At 41.1% G+C, this 13,809-nt stretch overlaps 1 protein-coding gene across 6 annotated transcripts in view; it reads left to right on the top strand.

Moving 5' to 3' along the window:
* Positions 1 to 13,809, top strand: part of MID1 (midline 1) — a 350,591-nt gene that overhangs the window by 133,016 nt on the left and 203,766 nt on the right. Inside the window, exon 1 of one of the 6 annotated variants that reach the window (XM_058292075.2) lies at positions 2,597 to 3,930. The exons of 1 other annotated variant lie outside the window; for it this stretch is intronic. The gene's annotated coding sequence lies outside the window, so the exon portion shown is untranslated. Of the gene's footprint in view, positions 1 to 2,596; positions 3,931 to 13,809 lie in introns of those variants that run through there. 4 more of the 6 variants (XM_023582843.2, XM_058292074.2, XM_058292073.1 and 1 more) reach the window with 4 other exon arrangements.

The raw sequence follows: 13,809 nt of genomic DNA, 5'->3' as shown, positions 1-13,809 counted from the left end.
CTGCAGTGAAGACCTTTCTCTCAGTCAAGTTTTAAACTCTGAGTCAATATTGTCATCCTTCTTCCAACAAGGAAACAGTAATTTCAGGCATTATATAGACCAGAGATAATGGCTTGATGGGTTGGGGGAGAATAGCCAAGAGCTGATAGTTATGTTGTGACCATAGATGATTATAATCGTTGCCTAAAAGTGTTAGGTGGAGGAAAGATTACAAGGTTTAAAGGCAGTGTTTTTGTGTTAAATGCTGCAATTTCTTTAAAGACACGTGTATTCAATTATCAATTCTCTTTACTGATTATGCATATATACATACATGAATATATATATATGAACTTGTTGCTTTCCAATATAATGAGTAATAATGGTGATATCTTAGTATCATTATAGTATAATAGTTTACAGTTTACAGTGTGCTTTCACATTAGTTTTCATTGTTTCATTTAATAGTCATAACAAGGGAAGCAGGTGTAGCTCAGTGGTTGAGCATCTGGTTTGCATATATGAGGTCCAGAGTTTGATCCTCCTAAAAAAAATTCATAACAAAACCAAGGGGTCAGCATTATTTTCATCATTCCGTAGATGAGGAATACAAGTCTAGAGAAGTTAGGTAAGCAGACAAAGACACAGCCAGAACTTGAACACAAGTATTCAGATCCCAACTTAAGATCTCCGAAAGCACGAAACAGGAAAGTCTACCCCATCCTTTTAAGATTGTCTCTTGCATTACCACATAGAGCAGAGGTTGGCACGCTTCTTTCCATAAAGGGCTAGATAGCAAATATTTCCAGTTTTGTGCGCCATGTGGTCTCTCTCCCAACTACTCAACTCTGCTGTCGTAGCAAAAGCAGCCCTAGACAATACATGAATGAATGGGTATACTTATGTTCCAATAAAGCTTCATTTACAAAAACAGGCGGAGAAGTGGATTTGGCTCTCAGGCCACAGTTTGCCAACCACTGACGAAAAAGGAGTAAGCAGTGAAATCTCATGTCTATCTCTGCCCTTTCCATCTCATTCACTCCCTCTTTTTATAAGAAACTATTTTAGTTAGTTTCTTACTTCTCCCTCCAGAGTTTCTTTTTGATCAATACATACTTACCTCACCTTCCTTATCTCCCTCAGCCCCATGCCCTCTTCTGCACTTTGTTTTGATTACCTGGGCATGTGTCCGTCAGTACACAGAGATGTGACCTGTCCTTCTGCAGTTGCATAATATTTTATTATGGAACTCTGCCACTGATAAATCAGTGGACATTTGTGTGGTTTCCCTTCTCTTGTTTGAATGGGTGACATTTTATGCTTGTGCTGGTGATTCTGTTCAACAGAGTCTTAGAAGGGGGATTGCCGGGTGGAAGGGTCCTGCCTCTGTAATTTTATTACATATTGCCAAATCCCCTCCATATGTGTAGTAGTATTTTGTCTTCCCACTAGCAGCCCATGAGAGCCTGCATCCTCAGATCCTTGCCAATGGAGTATGTGGCCAAACCTTTGGATTTAAACCACTGTCTGTGTTAGGCATGAAACCATATCCCAATATAGTTTTAATTTGCATTTATTCGATTGCAAGTGAGAATGAACAACATTTCCATACCTGTGACATCATGGCTACTATATGTCTCCTTCTAGTTGATAACTCTTGTCCATTTTTCTTTGTGGTGGTGAGATTCTCTCTTTTCAAAATCTAGGAACTCCTTATCCCAAAGGAAATTGACCTGCAGACCCAGTTCATCAATTCTTTTGACTTTGCTTATGCTGTTTATGCCATGCAAACGTTTTAAAAATATTTTTCTGCAGGTAAGTGTATATATATATCTTCTGGATCTTTTATCCTCCTTGTGCTGAGCACTTGAAATTTTTAAAAGGTGGAAAAGATAGAGGCAGTGTTGAGAGTCATAAAGATATTAGAGCTTTTATTGGCAAATAAGTTTGTATTTGAAGTGCAAATGGATTTATCAGGTATTACTCTAAGTGTTAAGACGGATGCCACATACTAATACAGAGAAAAACTAAGACACAGAATAGAGCAAAATGGCTGAGATTAATTCAAGAGCTACATATCACCTGATAGTGAGGAAAAAGAAAATACCTGATGAAGAAAATGTGATATCAAATGTTTGAAGTTTGCATAGTTCCATTCTGTCTGAAAGCCATTATATAGACACTTTGAAATACCTTTACAGTTGCCTACATAGAATTTTTTTTGCAAAATATCTTCAATTGAGTGAAAGAAAAGGCATTCATTGGTATAATGCAAGTGTTTAACAGTGATAGAAAAAGCAAACTAAACATTCTTTTAGAAGGTTCTTTTTCTTTCAGGTGGTAAACTTTTAGAATATTTTGTTCCGCATTTTTTGTTTCGTTTGGTCTGAATTCTCTCTCCAGTACATTCACATCTTGTCCTACTTCCATTCTCCCCAGCAAAGGGGGGATCAGAAAACTAGAATTAAGCGGGCTAGGTGAGCAACAGCATCTGCTACGCACCCTGAGTCCATTTTTGCTATTAAGACGGCGCTGTTGCCAAACCAAGGTTATTTTCTTTCAGGAGAGGGGAGGCTGGACGGGAGCCTGAGGTGGGGGGTGCAGGCAGAACTGTGATGTCACAGATTGCATTGTCTCTTGGGAAACGCATCCATCAAACCGTCACTCCGATTCTAGGCAGGGTCACTCAGGAAAGAGGCGACTTGTCCCGGCTGGGCATTCTGAAGGGTTAGTCTGAAGTGGAGGTGGTGGTGTGAAGCCGAGTCACTTTGTTTCAAAGCCCCAGTGGCACGCCACTGAACCGAGCACCAGCACGACAGCGGCTCCTTAGAAATAATGACTCCAAGGCGCACAGCCCTCTTTGGGAAACACAGAACCATGCCGGCTGCTTTTCTCCTCCTTGAGTTATTTGTTTCCGGCTTTTAAATGATATAGGAGAAAGGTAAGGTTTCTTGTTTAAAACTGGAGGAGAAAGGGGGAAATTTTCAGATTGGTTAGAATGTATCTGAATGATATGCGAAGTAGTTGACCTCAGTTAGAAGGGGACCTGGATTTATAAGGTGTAAATATTATTTTGAATGGCAAGGGTGAATTCTGTCCTGGAAAGATAAGGTAAACTTTAGAGTGTTAAAAAAAAAAAAAAAGAGTCCTGCCTTTCGACACTGCAATTTACTTTTCTGCTATTTAATCTTTTAAAATCATGATTTGAAAAATCATGAATTGATGGAAAAAGAGTACTTTTCAGGAGCTTTGAGAGTGCACATTCCATATTTGCTATTCGGCCTTTTCTTCATGTTTTCCATGTATTTTCAGTCTTTGGATGAATTCAAAACAAGCAGCTGCCTAGACATTGTCAAGAGCTCTTTAAATAAAGGGCTAGCTAAATCGGGGCAGCGTCTAGCTGCTTTTTACATGACTTGTTTGAAATGATCAGTTGTGTGAGCGAGTGTCAAGGGACAAAACTCCCACGAAGTTTGCAGCGGAGCGGTCCCCCATTCCCACCCCTGAGAGACACCAACCGGCGTTTGGAGGGGACAGAAGGGAGCCGAGGCACATCCCGGTGCCTTGGCCAGGACCAGTCATCCTCTCGGGCTGCGCTGCGGAGGCCGGGGGCCGGGGGCGAAGGGAGCTGAGCCTTCGCCCGGCAGGAATCGCGGCCCGGCCGCGCGCCCCCCCACTCCCCAGCCCCGTCGCCTCCCGCTCCCCAGCAGAGGCGCTTCTGCAGAAGTCATCGGGGGGTGTGCTGGCCTTCCTGGAGAGAGGACCGGAGACTAGGAGAGGGGCTTGGTGAGAGAAATCCAGGGAAGGGTTGCTGGGGAGCAAGGAAACAGAGGACGGAAGACTTCAGCTTTCACAGTCCCCCTCGGTCAAGTGATTCTCAGAATCCCAGTGACCTGGCCCAGAGCAGCTCAGGGGTTGTTTTCCTTCGTCTACCTACCACAGGAGAAACCGGTAAGGCTCTTTTCTGCCACCCCCACCCCCCGCTCTGCTCTCAGCGATGCTTCTGTGATTGCCTTAGGGAAGTGCTGAGGGCTGAAGGAAGGGGAGTTGGTTGGTGAGTCTGGGGACACCCTGCATTGTCTCTGCCTCGCGGAGGACAAAGGCACCGCTCCCTGCCCAAAGGACTGGTGTTGATAGGACAATTTTACTTTTCCCACACTCAGGTGGCAGCACTTTGGATAACAGCCTTAAACAAAGCGTGCGCACGCAGAAACTATCTCCCAAGCTTAAGAGCTGGAAGAACCTATGATCACATGTTTAAAGCATTCTATCTAAATTTGACTAGCTTGGGGGCAAAACTGCATGGGGGGAGGGGGTGGCAGGAGGAGATTGGGCCCTTCTGAAAAATTCCAAATTGCCTGATTCCTGTGAGAATGTCTTTTACCATTGCATGTTTCACCTGCTTTGCAACTAGGACTGTGTAGACCAAAATCACTGCTGATCAGCCAAGTACATATAAGAGTAAGCCCGAGGCCCTGAAAGAGGGAAATCGGAGTTTTGAGTTAGTCATGAAGAACTTTATATTCTCTATTTGTTACGCAGCTAGCTTTCTAATGGAAAAGAAGAAGTGAGAAACCTGCCTGAGAGTGAGAAAGATTAGGTACCAAGTCTCCTTCAGCATTTTCAAGGGATCAGCTTGCGTTCATAGCCTTATTTGGCAAGTGTGGCTTCTTACCTCCTAATTCTGTTCTGTTATTTTTAGAATTGACATTGGTATTTGTGTGAAGATTTATTTAAATGTGTGTGTGTCACTTTATTATATCCTGGGAAACTTGAGCCTGAATGGTTTAGAAATACATTAAATGCAGCTTGAGGCAAACTGCCCCTCAAGAAAACTACAAAAATGCTTGTGCGGGGTATGTTTAGAGTTGGGCATGTGTGAAGAGGTAAGTGAAGGACAACTGTTGTTTCTCTGATGGACAAGTCCAGAAGCCCATCATCTTAACTTAGAGCCAAATTCTCAAAACTTCTTCTCCCCTCCCCCACCCTACAGAGCAGGATTATCTTTGTTGCTCTTGTTTTTCCCTGGGAAAGTTTGGGTGCTGTCTAATTTAGTTAACTCTGCATTTTCCCCTCCTTAAATTAAAACTAAAAACCTTTCGCTGTGTTTCTAAACTTAACATATCCCAAATAATACACTTATCATTCCAGTTGAGTCCACTCATCATGAAAGCACAGACCAAATAAAGGGATTTTAACACAAATCAATTACCCAGGCCTACAAATTTTGCTTCAATTGAAATCAGGTCCCTAAGGTTTTTTCCTATTTAACTCTGCAGTCTTAAGTTGATCTAAGTATTAGAATATTAAAAAATAGAAAATGTGTGGCATTGATTTCTTTTATAACCAATCAGGGTTTTAAAAAAGTATACAACAGTTTAAGTAAAGTTACTTTCCATGCATATTACTATTGAGATCCTGAAAAAAGGTGTGCTCTTTCCTGAAAATGAGCTACTAATTTGCCGACAGTATTCTTTGCAATGAAAAGGAAAGTCAATTCCCTTTAAATTTCAGTTTTCGTTCTTTTATCAACTGAAAATGTTAATTCAACCAGGTGGTTTTATCTTTGCCTCCAGGTTTTGTTTACTGAACTCTAACAGTTAATTGGGGGGTTCCGAGTGTGAGCTAGCAGTTAATCAATTTATCTGTGAACTGCTAGGACACCTGGGAGGTTTATAGGTTTTCATCATTGTTTTTCATTATTCTCTGCTGCATGCTCATTCCAGTTTCAAAGATTATTTACCTTCGGAGTGTTTGGGCCCCAGAGCATTGAGTTTACTAGAATTGATTTTTTTCCAGATTGATTTTTAAAAAATACTTTTGACGGTCATTTTTCATGACTGCCTTATGAGATTTTCATTTATCTGGCATTTATTTATTGAGCGCCTGGGTGTCACCAGGATTGCCCATGATTGCTGTAGAGATGAAAACTATGTTTTGGTGAGGCTGGGGTGCTGAGCTGGCCAAAACTATAAAGGAAAGGACCAACTGACTTTTGCTGTTCTAATAATTGTTTGCACGCTCACGTGGTTCCGTTGCAAATATGGTTTCAGCAACAATAGAAAATGCTAATTCTTTTGAATTATTAATGCATCAAAATATATACTACTGACTATTTAGAACCTTGGAGCTGAGCTAATCAATAATCCTCTCACATTGGACAAGACTCTCTGTGTGTTACTGGTCATTTAAATAATTCAAACATAAGGTTTTCATGAATTAGTCCGCTGTGCCACGAGGTGGAAGAACATGGGCCAAAATGTTTCAGCAAGCTTAATCTTTACATTTAGTGAATTACTGTCCCTTCTTATTTTTTTCTTCCTTGACGTGTTTTTCAGTAATATGGTTTTGGTAAAACATATCCCAATAATATACATAATTTGCAATCAGAATGATAAGAAAAGGGAATAATGGGAAAATAAATGAAATGTTTCTTGAATCTGCCATGTGCCAGACACTGCCTTGGCCCTTTCACAAGCGGGTTATAATTTAGTCTTTTCAGCAATACTGCAAAACATAGATATCATTATCCCCATTTGAAAGATGAGGAAACTGAGGCCTAGAGAATTTAAGAGGAAATTGGCCATATCACTACCAAGTTGACAAAACTGGGTCATCCCCTGTTCTACAGAAGCACTCTTCAGCGCACTTCAGTGTAGCTTTTTTGCTCCCTGTATCTTTTTTCCCAGCTCCCACATCAACTGACAATCCCATGCAGTTTAGCTTAATGCTTCCAGAGAATTCTCCATGACAGTTTCTGCCTGTTCCTCTGACTTTCTTTAAGAATAGAGAGCCAACGTATATAGCTATGGATTAGAAAATTGCTGTGCATGCTTATGTGTAAAAATTGCTTTTGAAACATCAAGGTATTGGACTAAAATATAAACTACAACATACTCCATGTGCTTGTTTAGGGGAAATGAGAAGTCATTTTGATTTGTTTTGGGGCACGCTTGCCCTGGTTTGCACTGCATAGCCAGTGGGGAACCCCAGTCTACATACACATCAGGATGCATTTGTGCCTCCTCCTCTCCTTGCGTGGAGAGCTGGCCTTCCAGACCAGTGAGGCCTCCTTTCCTGCTCCCAGCAGAACCCTGGGAAATGCCTCTCCTCCTACCTTTCCTAATGCTTCTGGGTGAGAGAAAGAAAATCATGGCCTGTCATTAATAAAAAGGACTTCTAAATGTATCGAGCCTGGAACATTTATCCTACCGTGATTAGTTTCCCTCATCACATTTATTCACTTAGCCCTGTCTATCCAATTGCCCTGTGTGCTCATTTCCTTTTGCTGCATAACAAATTTATTCTCCTACAGTTCTGCAGGTCAGAAGTCCAAATGGGGCTTAGGGGCTAAAATCAAGGTATCAGCAGGACTGCTTTCCTTCTGGCAGCTCTATGGGAGAATCTGCTCCTTGTCTTTTCCAGCTTCTAGAGGCCGCCTGCATTCCTTGGCTTGCAAATGCCTCACCCCAGTCTCTGCCTCTGTTGTCACATCTCCCTCTCTGATGCTGACCCTGCTGCCTCCTCCCTTGCCATATAAAGGGCCCTTGTGATGGTATTGGAAACCCCACCATAATCTCCCTGGCTCAAGATCCTTAACCTCATCACACCTGCAAAGTCCCTTTTGTCATGTAAGGTAACATATTCACAGGTTACAGGGATCAAGACAGGGCCATCTTTGGGTAAGGGGAAGCATCATTGTGCTGGCCACACCTGGTGTCATAGTTTGTTAGAGCTCCCCAGTATTCATTTATTACATGATCTTGTAGGCCGTCAGGAACCACAGAAGGATTTCAAGTGGAGAGGTGAAATAATCAGGCTTATGTTTTAGAAAACTCACTGGGGGAGCGCGGAGCAGATGTAGAAGGTGCAGGCACCATGGGGACACCAGCCGGCTCACAGGAAAGAGAGGTGCAGAATGGGGATTGTAGCAGAGTCCATAGAGGAGGGCATGGGGAAGAGTCTGAGAGAGTGCCAAGAGGCAGGACCAGCTGAGAAGCAGAAGCTTGTGGCCCGGATGACTCAGGGATGATGGGAAGGTAGACGGGATGGGTGACTGAGAAAACACGCGTGCATTGTGATATGAGCTGGAGCTCAACGGTGGCCGGGAACAGCCTCCTCCGTGGAACTCCAAGCCCTTTCGAAAGACCCTGGTAGTAAAAAGAGCAACAACTCATATCTACTGAACGCCTGTTCGATCTTATTCCAAGCACGATGCATTTACTTCTCATGCCAACCCTCTTAGGTCAATATCACTATTATTATTATCATCATCCCATTTTACAGATGAAGAACTTGAGGCAGAGAGTTATCTGGTTTGCCCGAGGCCCTGAGGGGGAGAAAAGGGATTTGAAGCCAAGTAGTTTGGCTCCAGGGTCCGTGGTTGGAATTCTTCCACTCTACTGCCTCGCGTGGCAAGACCGATTATCCTAGTATGAAAGCTGTCTACAGTTCCACGGGAGGACAATAGGGATGGCAACTATGGCTATCAAGAAGAGTTGTCAATTTTTCCGAGGCAAATTCCTGTAGACTTCTGACCACAGGGAGGGTGTGATCAATGATAAAAAGAAAACATTTGTATGGTTCACTGGAATGGCACCAGGGCAAAGCTAGAGACAGAGCTGATCTCCCTACACTCTAAGCATTTATAGCTACACTGAGGAAACCATATTCCAAACATAAAAAACAGATGATCAAAAGCTAAATTGTTCCAAGGTCCTCTGGAGAAATCTGAAGTGAATATATTGCCCTTTTCCAAAATGGAGGAGACCAGAGCAAGGCAATGAAAAAGTCGAGATGATCAGATACAGGACACTGCACACATTCAATGAATGACTTTCCATGCATTCTCTCGTGTGATGCTTACAACATGGTCAAATTGCTTTTGCCTTACAGATGGGGACATTGAAGCAGAGAAAGGTTAAGGGACTTGCTTGAGGTAGCAAGGTAATGATGGGCAGAGTGGCACTTGAACCCCATGGCCTTGTTTCTAAATCTGCTCTGTGGGTTTTAAGGCTGATAGATTTGATATGCCATAAATAAATTTTAAAACATCTTAGGAATTCTAAAATGATGCTTACATCTTTTAAAATCCTGGTGTCTTTATATGGTTCTTCTGCATTATCATTATCATTGGTTTGAACTGCCCTGTCAGTTGTCTCTTTCTCTTTCTTTCTCTCTCTCTCTCTTGCTTGCTCGCTCTCGCTCTCACTGTGTGTGTGTGTGTAGTTTTGACTAATACTCAGTGTAGGTGTTCTTGAGAAAAAAATCACTCTCCCGAGAAAGATATATGTAAACTTATTTTTACCTTCTCTATTTATCTCCTTTAAACCTTTCTACAGTCTTTATAGAAGCTATAGTGTGAAATTATAAAACACACACCATGGGCTTGCAAAAAAAAAAACTATAGTAATCATTATTTTAGGTTATATAAGTTACTAGGATAAAACATTTTTAAAGAAAAGTCCGTGCAATTGCATGACACTGTGAACCCTAAGTTAAACCATGGACTGCCTATAGTTAATAGTACAATTATAAAAGGGTGCTTTCCTCAATTGTAACAAATGCACCACACCAATACAAGACATTAGTAATAGGGTGGTTTATGGGAATCCTGTGTTTTATTCATGATTGGTCTATAAACCCACAACTTCTCTAATAAACATAATAATAATCATTATGTAGCAAATTCTTATGAAGAGCTATTGATGATGAGAATGGTTTCTTGCCTTTATAGCTAGAGCACCAGGAAGCTATGAAGTTCACTCCTCAATTTAGGTAACAGAAAGATTTGGGTTTTGTTTAACCATTGCTTCTGGACATTTATTTAACAAAGAGTTATTTGGTATCTACTGTGTGTTGGACACACACTAGACTGCATTTGCTCCTTGCAAATCTTGTTAGGTAGAGCCTCTTTGCAGTGGAGGAAGGAAAGTGTCAGACAATGGCAGGGCCAGACTGGAACTCTTGGCTTCTGACCCTTAGCCTGGAATGCTTGTTCCCACTTAGCTAAGACAGGCTCAGGGCCACTGGGGAAGGACTCCGTGATATTTCTCCATTTGGAACAGCAAACTAGAAAGAAGAGTTTGCTTATATCCCCATGACCAAAGGCAGGCACATTTGGAAGGCAATTATCTCTGCCACCCAGACCAGTATTCCCACTTACCAAGATGATGTGCAGCTTGCTTTAATGATAGAGGATTTCAAAGGCTTTTCGTTGAAAGGATAACGCTAACATTTTACAGTTTGCATCAAAGTGAGAATTCCAAAAAACACGAGATTTCCCTAATAGTTTGCTTGGCAAACACCAATAGATTTACATTCAAAGATGACATCTGTTCAGGCTTGCGCGCAGCTTACATATGTGTTGGCGAAACACTTTCTGTGAACCTTCCAAGTGGTTTAACCCCACACTGACTTCTCCCAAAACTCATGACAAGAAAGGGGCAGAGCTGGAGTTATCATCTCAGAGTAACTGACCCTGGGCTCAATGTTTAAAGTAGGTCACAAGTAGTTTTTAGTCGTAAATATGACATAATTGCTGACAGGTGCCTTTGGGCATTGGGAAATAACAGGCAAAATAATGTTTTCAGTGATATATTGCCTACAGGAAGATGTCATCATGCCAGCTGAGTGGCAGTGCTTGGAGGTGAGAACTCAGTATCATAATGAGAGTGAAAGTTTGTTCAGATTTATTCATCCATCATCAGGAAATCAAATATCTCCTAGTATGTCTGAGATTTTTAAGACTAATGAAAAATTAGCTAAAATATACCATCAAAACCTAAACAAATAAAGTTACCAATATGCAGAGAAGATCCACAAAGAGAGCAAGAGCCCTCAGTTAAAAATTATTTTGATTCAATGAATTTCCCTGGCAAAATTCAGATACCCTCAGATCACAGAAATACTACATTATCCCTATAGTTCTGCACCACACGGACCAATTAACGCTTTGTTTCTGCTAACTCACTCTCAGATGGTCAACAAAATGAATTTCCATATAGATGCATAACTTCAGATGCATAAGGGCTTGAAGCTACTGCTAACATAAGCTTGCCCACTGCATTCTAATTAATAATACCTACCCCTTCAGCATCTAACAGCAAGAGCAGACATCCTACTTCTTATAAGAATAGGGGAATCACCCTTCTTTGTTAATTACGTGAACTTTCCCTCATTTGTAATGCACTGTATGGACTGAAGAAAATGTGGGGAATTGGGACATAATAGGCATTTAAGCCTTATATTTTCATAACAAAACTCTCCTAAATGAATATAAAAATGATATGCAGATGGGATCTGTTTAGCTAAATGTGGGCAGAAGGGCTGCAAGATATCAGTATGCATTGGAACTACATGAATAATTTAGTTTATGATTTAAACCTTAATAAAGATTTAATGATCACCCATAAGCCTTTAAAATTAAGTGGGTGCTAGCAATACAGAGGGCAGATACAAGCAGCTACTACAACCCTGACTAAAACTCTGCTTACAACTCCTCCTCTGCGGTTGCTTTTTGGAAAGACTGGATCACAGAATGATGTAATAAATGGTTGCAAAGAAGTTTCTGTCCCAAGATACCCATTCAATAAATTCTAGAGCTCAAGCTGCTTTTCTCTAAAACCGTGCGCTATATTCTCTTGCTGATTTATCATAACCATTTTCTGATTTATAAATTTAATGATTTCAATATCAGGGAATCATTTCCGTTAAGAAAAGCTATTTTAGGGGCTTAATTTCCGACAAATCTTGTTGGCCTGTTGCTTTTAATCCCATTTCAATGCATGCTAGTGAGTAGTTGAGCTAAATCCACCCCATCTTGGTTATTCTTCATGGATGAGTTCCAGTTCTTTTGGTGATGGAACTAAAAGCTCACAAGATGCTATGTATCAGCAACTAAACAATTAGTCTTTGAGAAGCTTTGGGGAAATTACTGAAGCAGTGAATTAGTCATTGTGATTCTGGTCCCCTTCGCAAATGCTAGTTCTATGGAAGCACACCCTCCCCACCCCAGGCTACTGAGCTTTTATTAAAGGTGTAAATTTTCATAAACCTTTGGTAAAACATTACAAATTCTGTTTTTGTGCAATACAACTGGTATTTTTTTCCAGACATGTATTTCCATAATTAAACATCCTAAAATACAAATCCCATTATTATTTGTTATGTCTAGTCAGTAATTAGACCTCAGCTGGTAGGGCAATTTCAGAACAGAGTTTACCAATTTACATACTAATCCAGCAGAGTCTGGTGGGACATGATTAGCATAGATTCAGTCAACATCTTAATTAGCCCTAATCCCGGCATGCACTCGGAGGTGCCTTATCCCCACCCCCACCCCAGTGTGTTTTGTTTAGCTGACTTTTTTTTCCTTCAAATTCCAGCGCTTCAAGATATTCTCCAGTGCTTTTTTTCACGGATGAAATGGTTATATCTCAAAGTCTTATGTCAGACAAGGCCTTTTGTGTAAAGCCCTGGAAATGTGAGAAATTTGGGCCGAAAAGTAATGTGTCCATGAGCCTGAAGGAAAACCAAGTAAGAGAGTGTGTTCTTCAAGAATGTTGGAATATACCCACCCACCCTTCCGACTCTAAATAGTGAGGTCTGTATGCCATCCCAACATATGAGACTCTTACTGAGACCACTAGAAAATGATATTCCATATTCCCACCCACCGTGGGTGCCCATTGCATTATTTGCCAACTCTTAGGTCTGGAAGAATACCTAACTGAAATCCTCCATGTTGCATGTTTGAGCCTGTTTCCTTTCTTTCCATCCATACTAGAAATGGAGAACAGGTGGCCACCTCCCCTATGAAAGCTGGTCATCTAACTGAGGGCCATAATTAAATGATCCCCTTAACCATCTCCTCGTCAGGTGGAATTTTTCCAGCTCCTTGACTCTTTCCTCTGAGGTCCCTTTTCTTCAACTCTTTAATCTTCTTTGTAGCTATCCTCTGAACTCTTTCCAAGTTCTCCACACCCCTTTTTAATTGTGGAGCTCAAAACTAGGCAGAGTGTCTTTGAAATAGTTTGAATGGTCAGATTTCCTCAGGATGGCTATCTAGTACTGTAGTATCCCTCCACATGCCCCTTACTTTTATAATCACTGCTTACTATTAGTTAGCTAGCTTGCTTTGCTCATTCCTCTCCTGATTTTTGTTTTGTTTTGTTTTCTTTTTAAATTTATTTTTAATTGTCTTTTTAAAAAAAGATACATGGATCACACAAAATGTTACATTAAAAAATATGAGAGGTTCCCATATACCCCACACCCCCCCCCCATTCCTCCCCCATCAACAACCTCTTTCACCATTGTGGCACATTCATTGCATTTGGTGAATACATTTTGGAGCACTGCTGCACTGCATGGATTATAGTTTATTTAAATAATTTGTTTTTTTGGTTTGTGAGCTATTCCATAACCTAAAGGGGATTTCTTCTATTGGCTTTGCAATATGTTTTGCAGTTTGTCAAGTGCACTTTGAGTTTCCATTTCAGTTTTCAATGCTATAAACCAGTGGTATCTCCTGCAAACTCAATTTGAGTGTCACCAATAAATTATTGGGCAATCCAAGAGGATAAAGACCTGAATAAGGTCTGGAATGATTACAGGGGAATGTTCTTTGCTAACACCTCCCACCCAAGGGAATCATCTCTCTTTCTTGTTTTCCTGCTCTCTGCCACCCTCCCTCACCCCGTTTGACCTTTGTCTCATCACCTACTCTTTCGCCATTTCTCTCTTTCTTTTTCCTTTTACACATTGCTTCTTCCTCTTCATCCCTTCCATATTCACTCAACACCTTGCAGCTATCCTCACTTAAGATTG

The sequence above is a fragment of the Dasypus novemcinctus genome, chromosome X, assembly GCF_030445035.2.
Source record: "Dasypus novemcinctus isolate mDasNov1 chromosome X, mDasNov1.1.hap2, whole genome shotgun sequence".
Taxonomy (NCBI): domain Eukaryota; kingdom Metazoa; phylum Chordata; class Mammalia; order Cingulata; family Dasypodidae; genus Dasypus; species Dasypus novemcinctus.
Note: the sequence above shows the minus strand (reverse complement) of the source record. Positions and strands in the feature narration are given on the sequence as shown.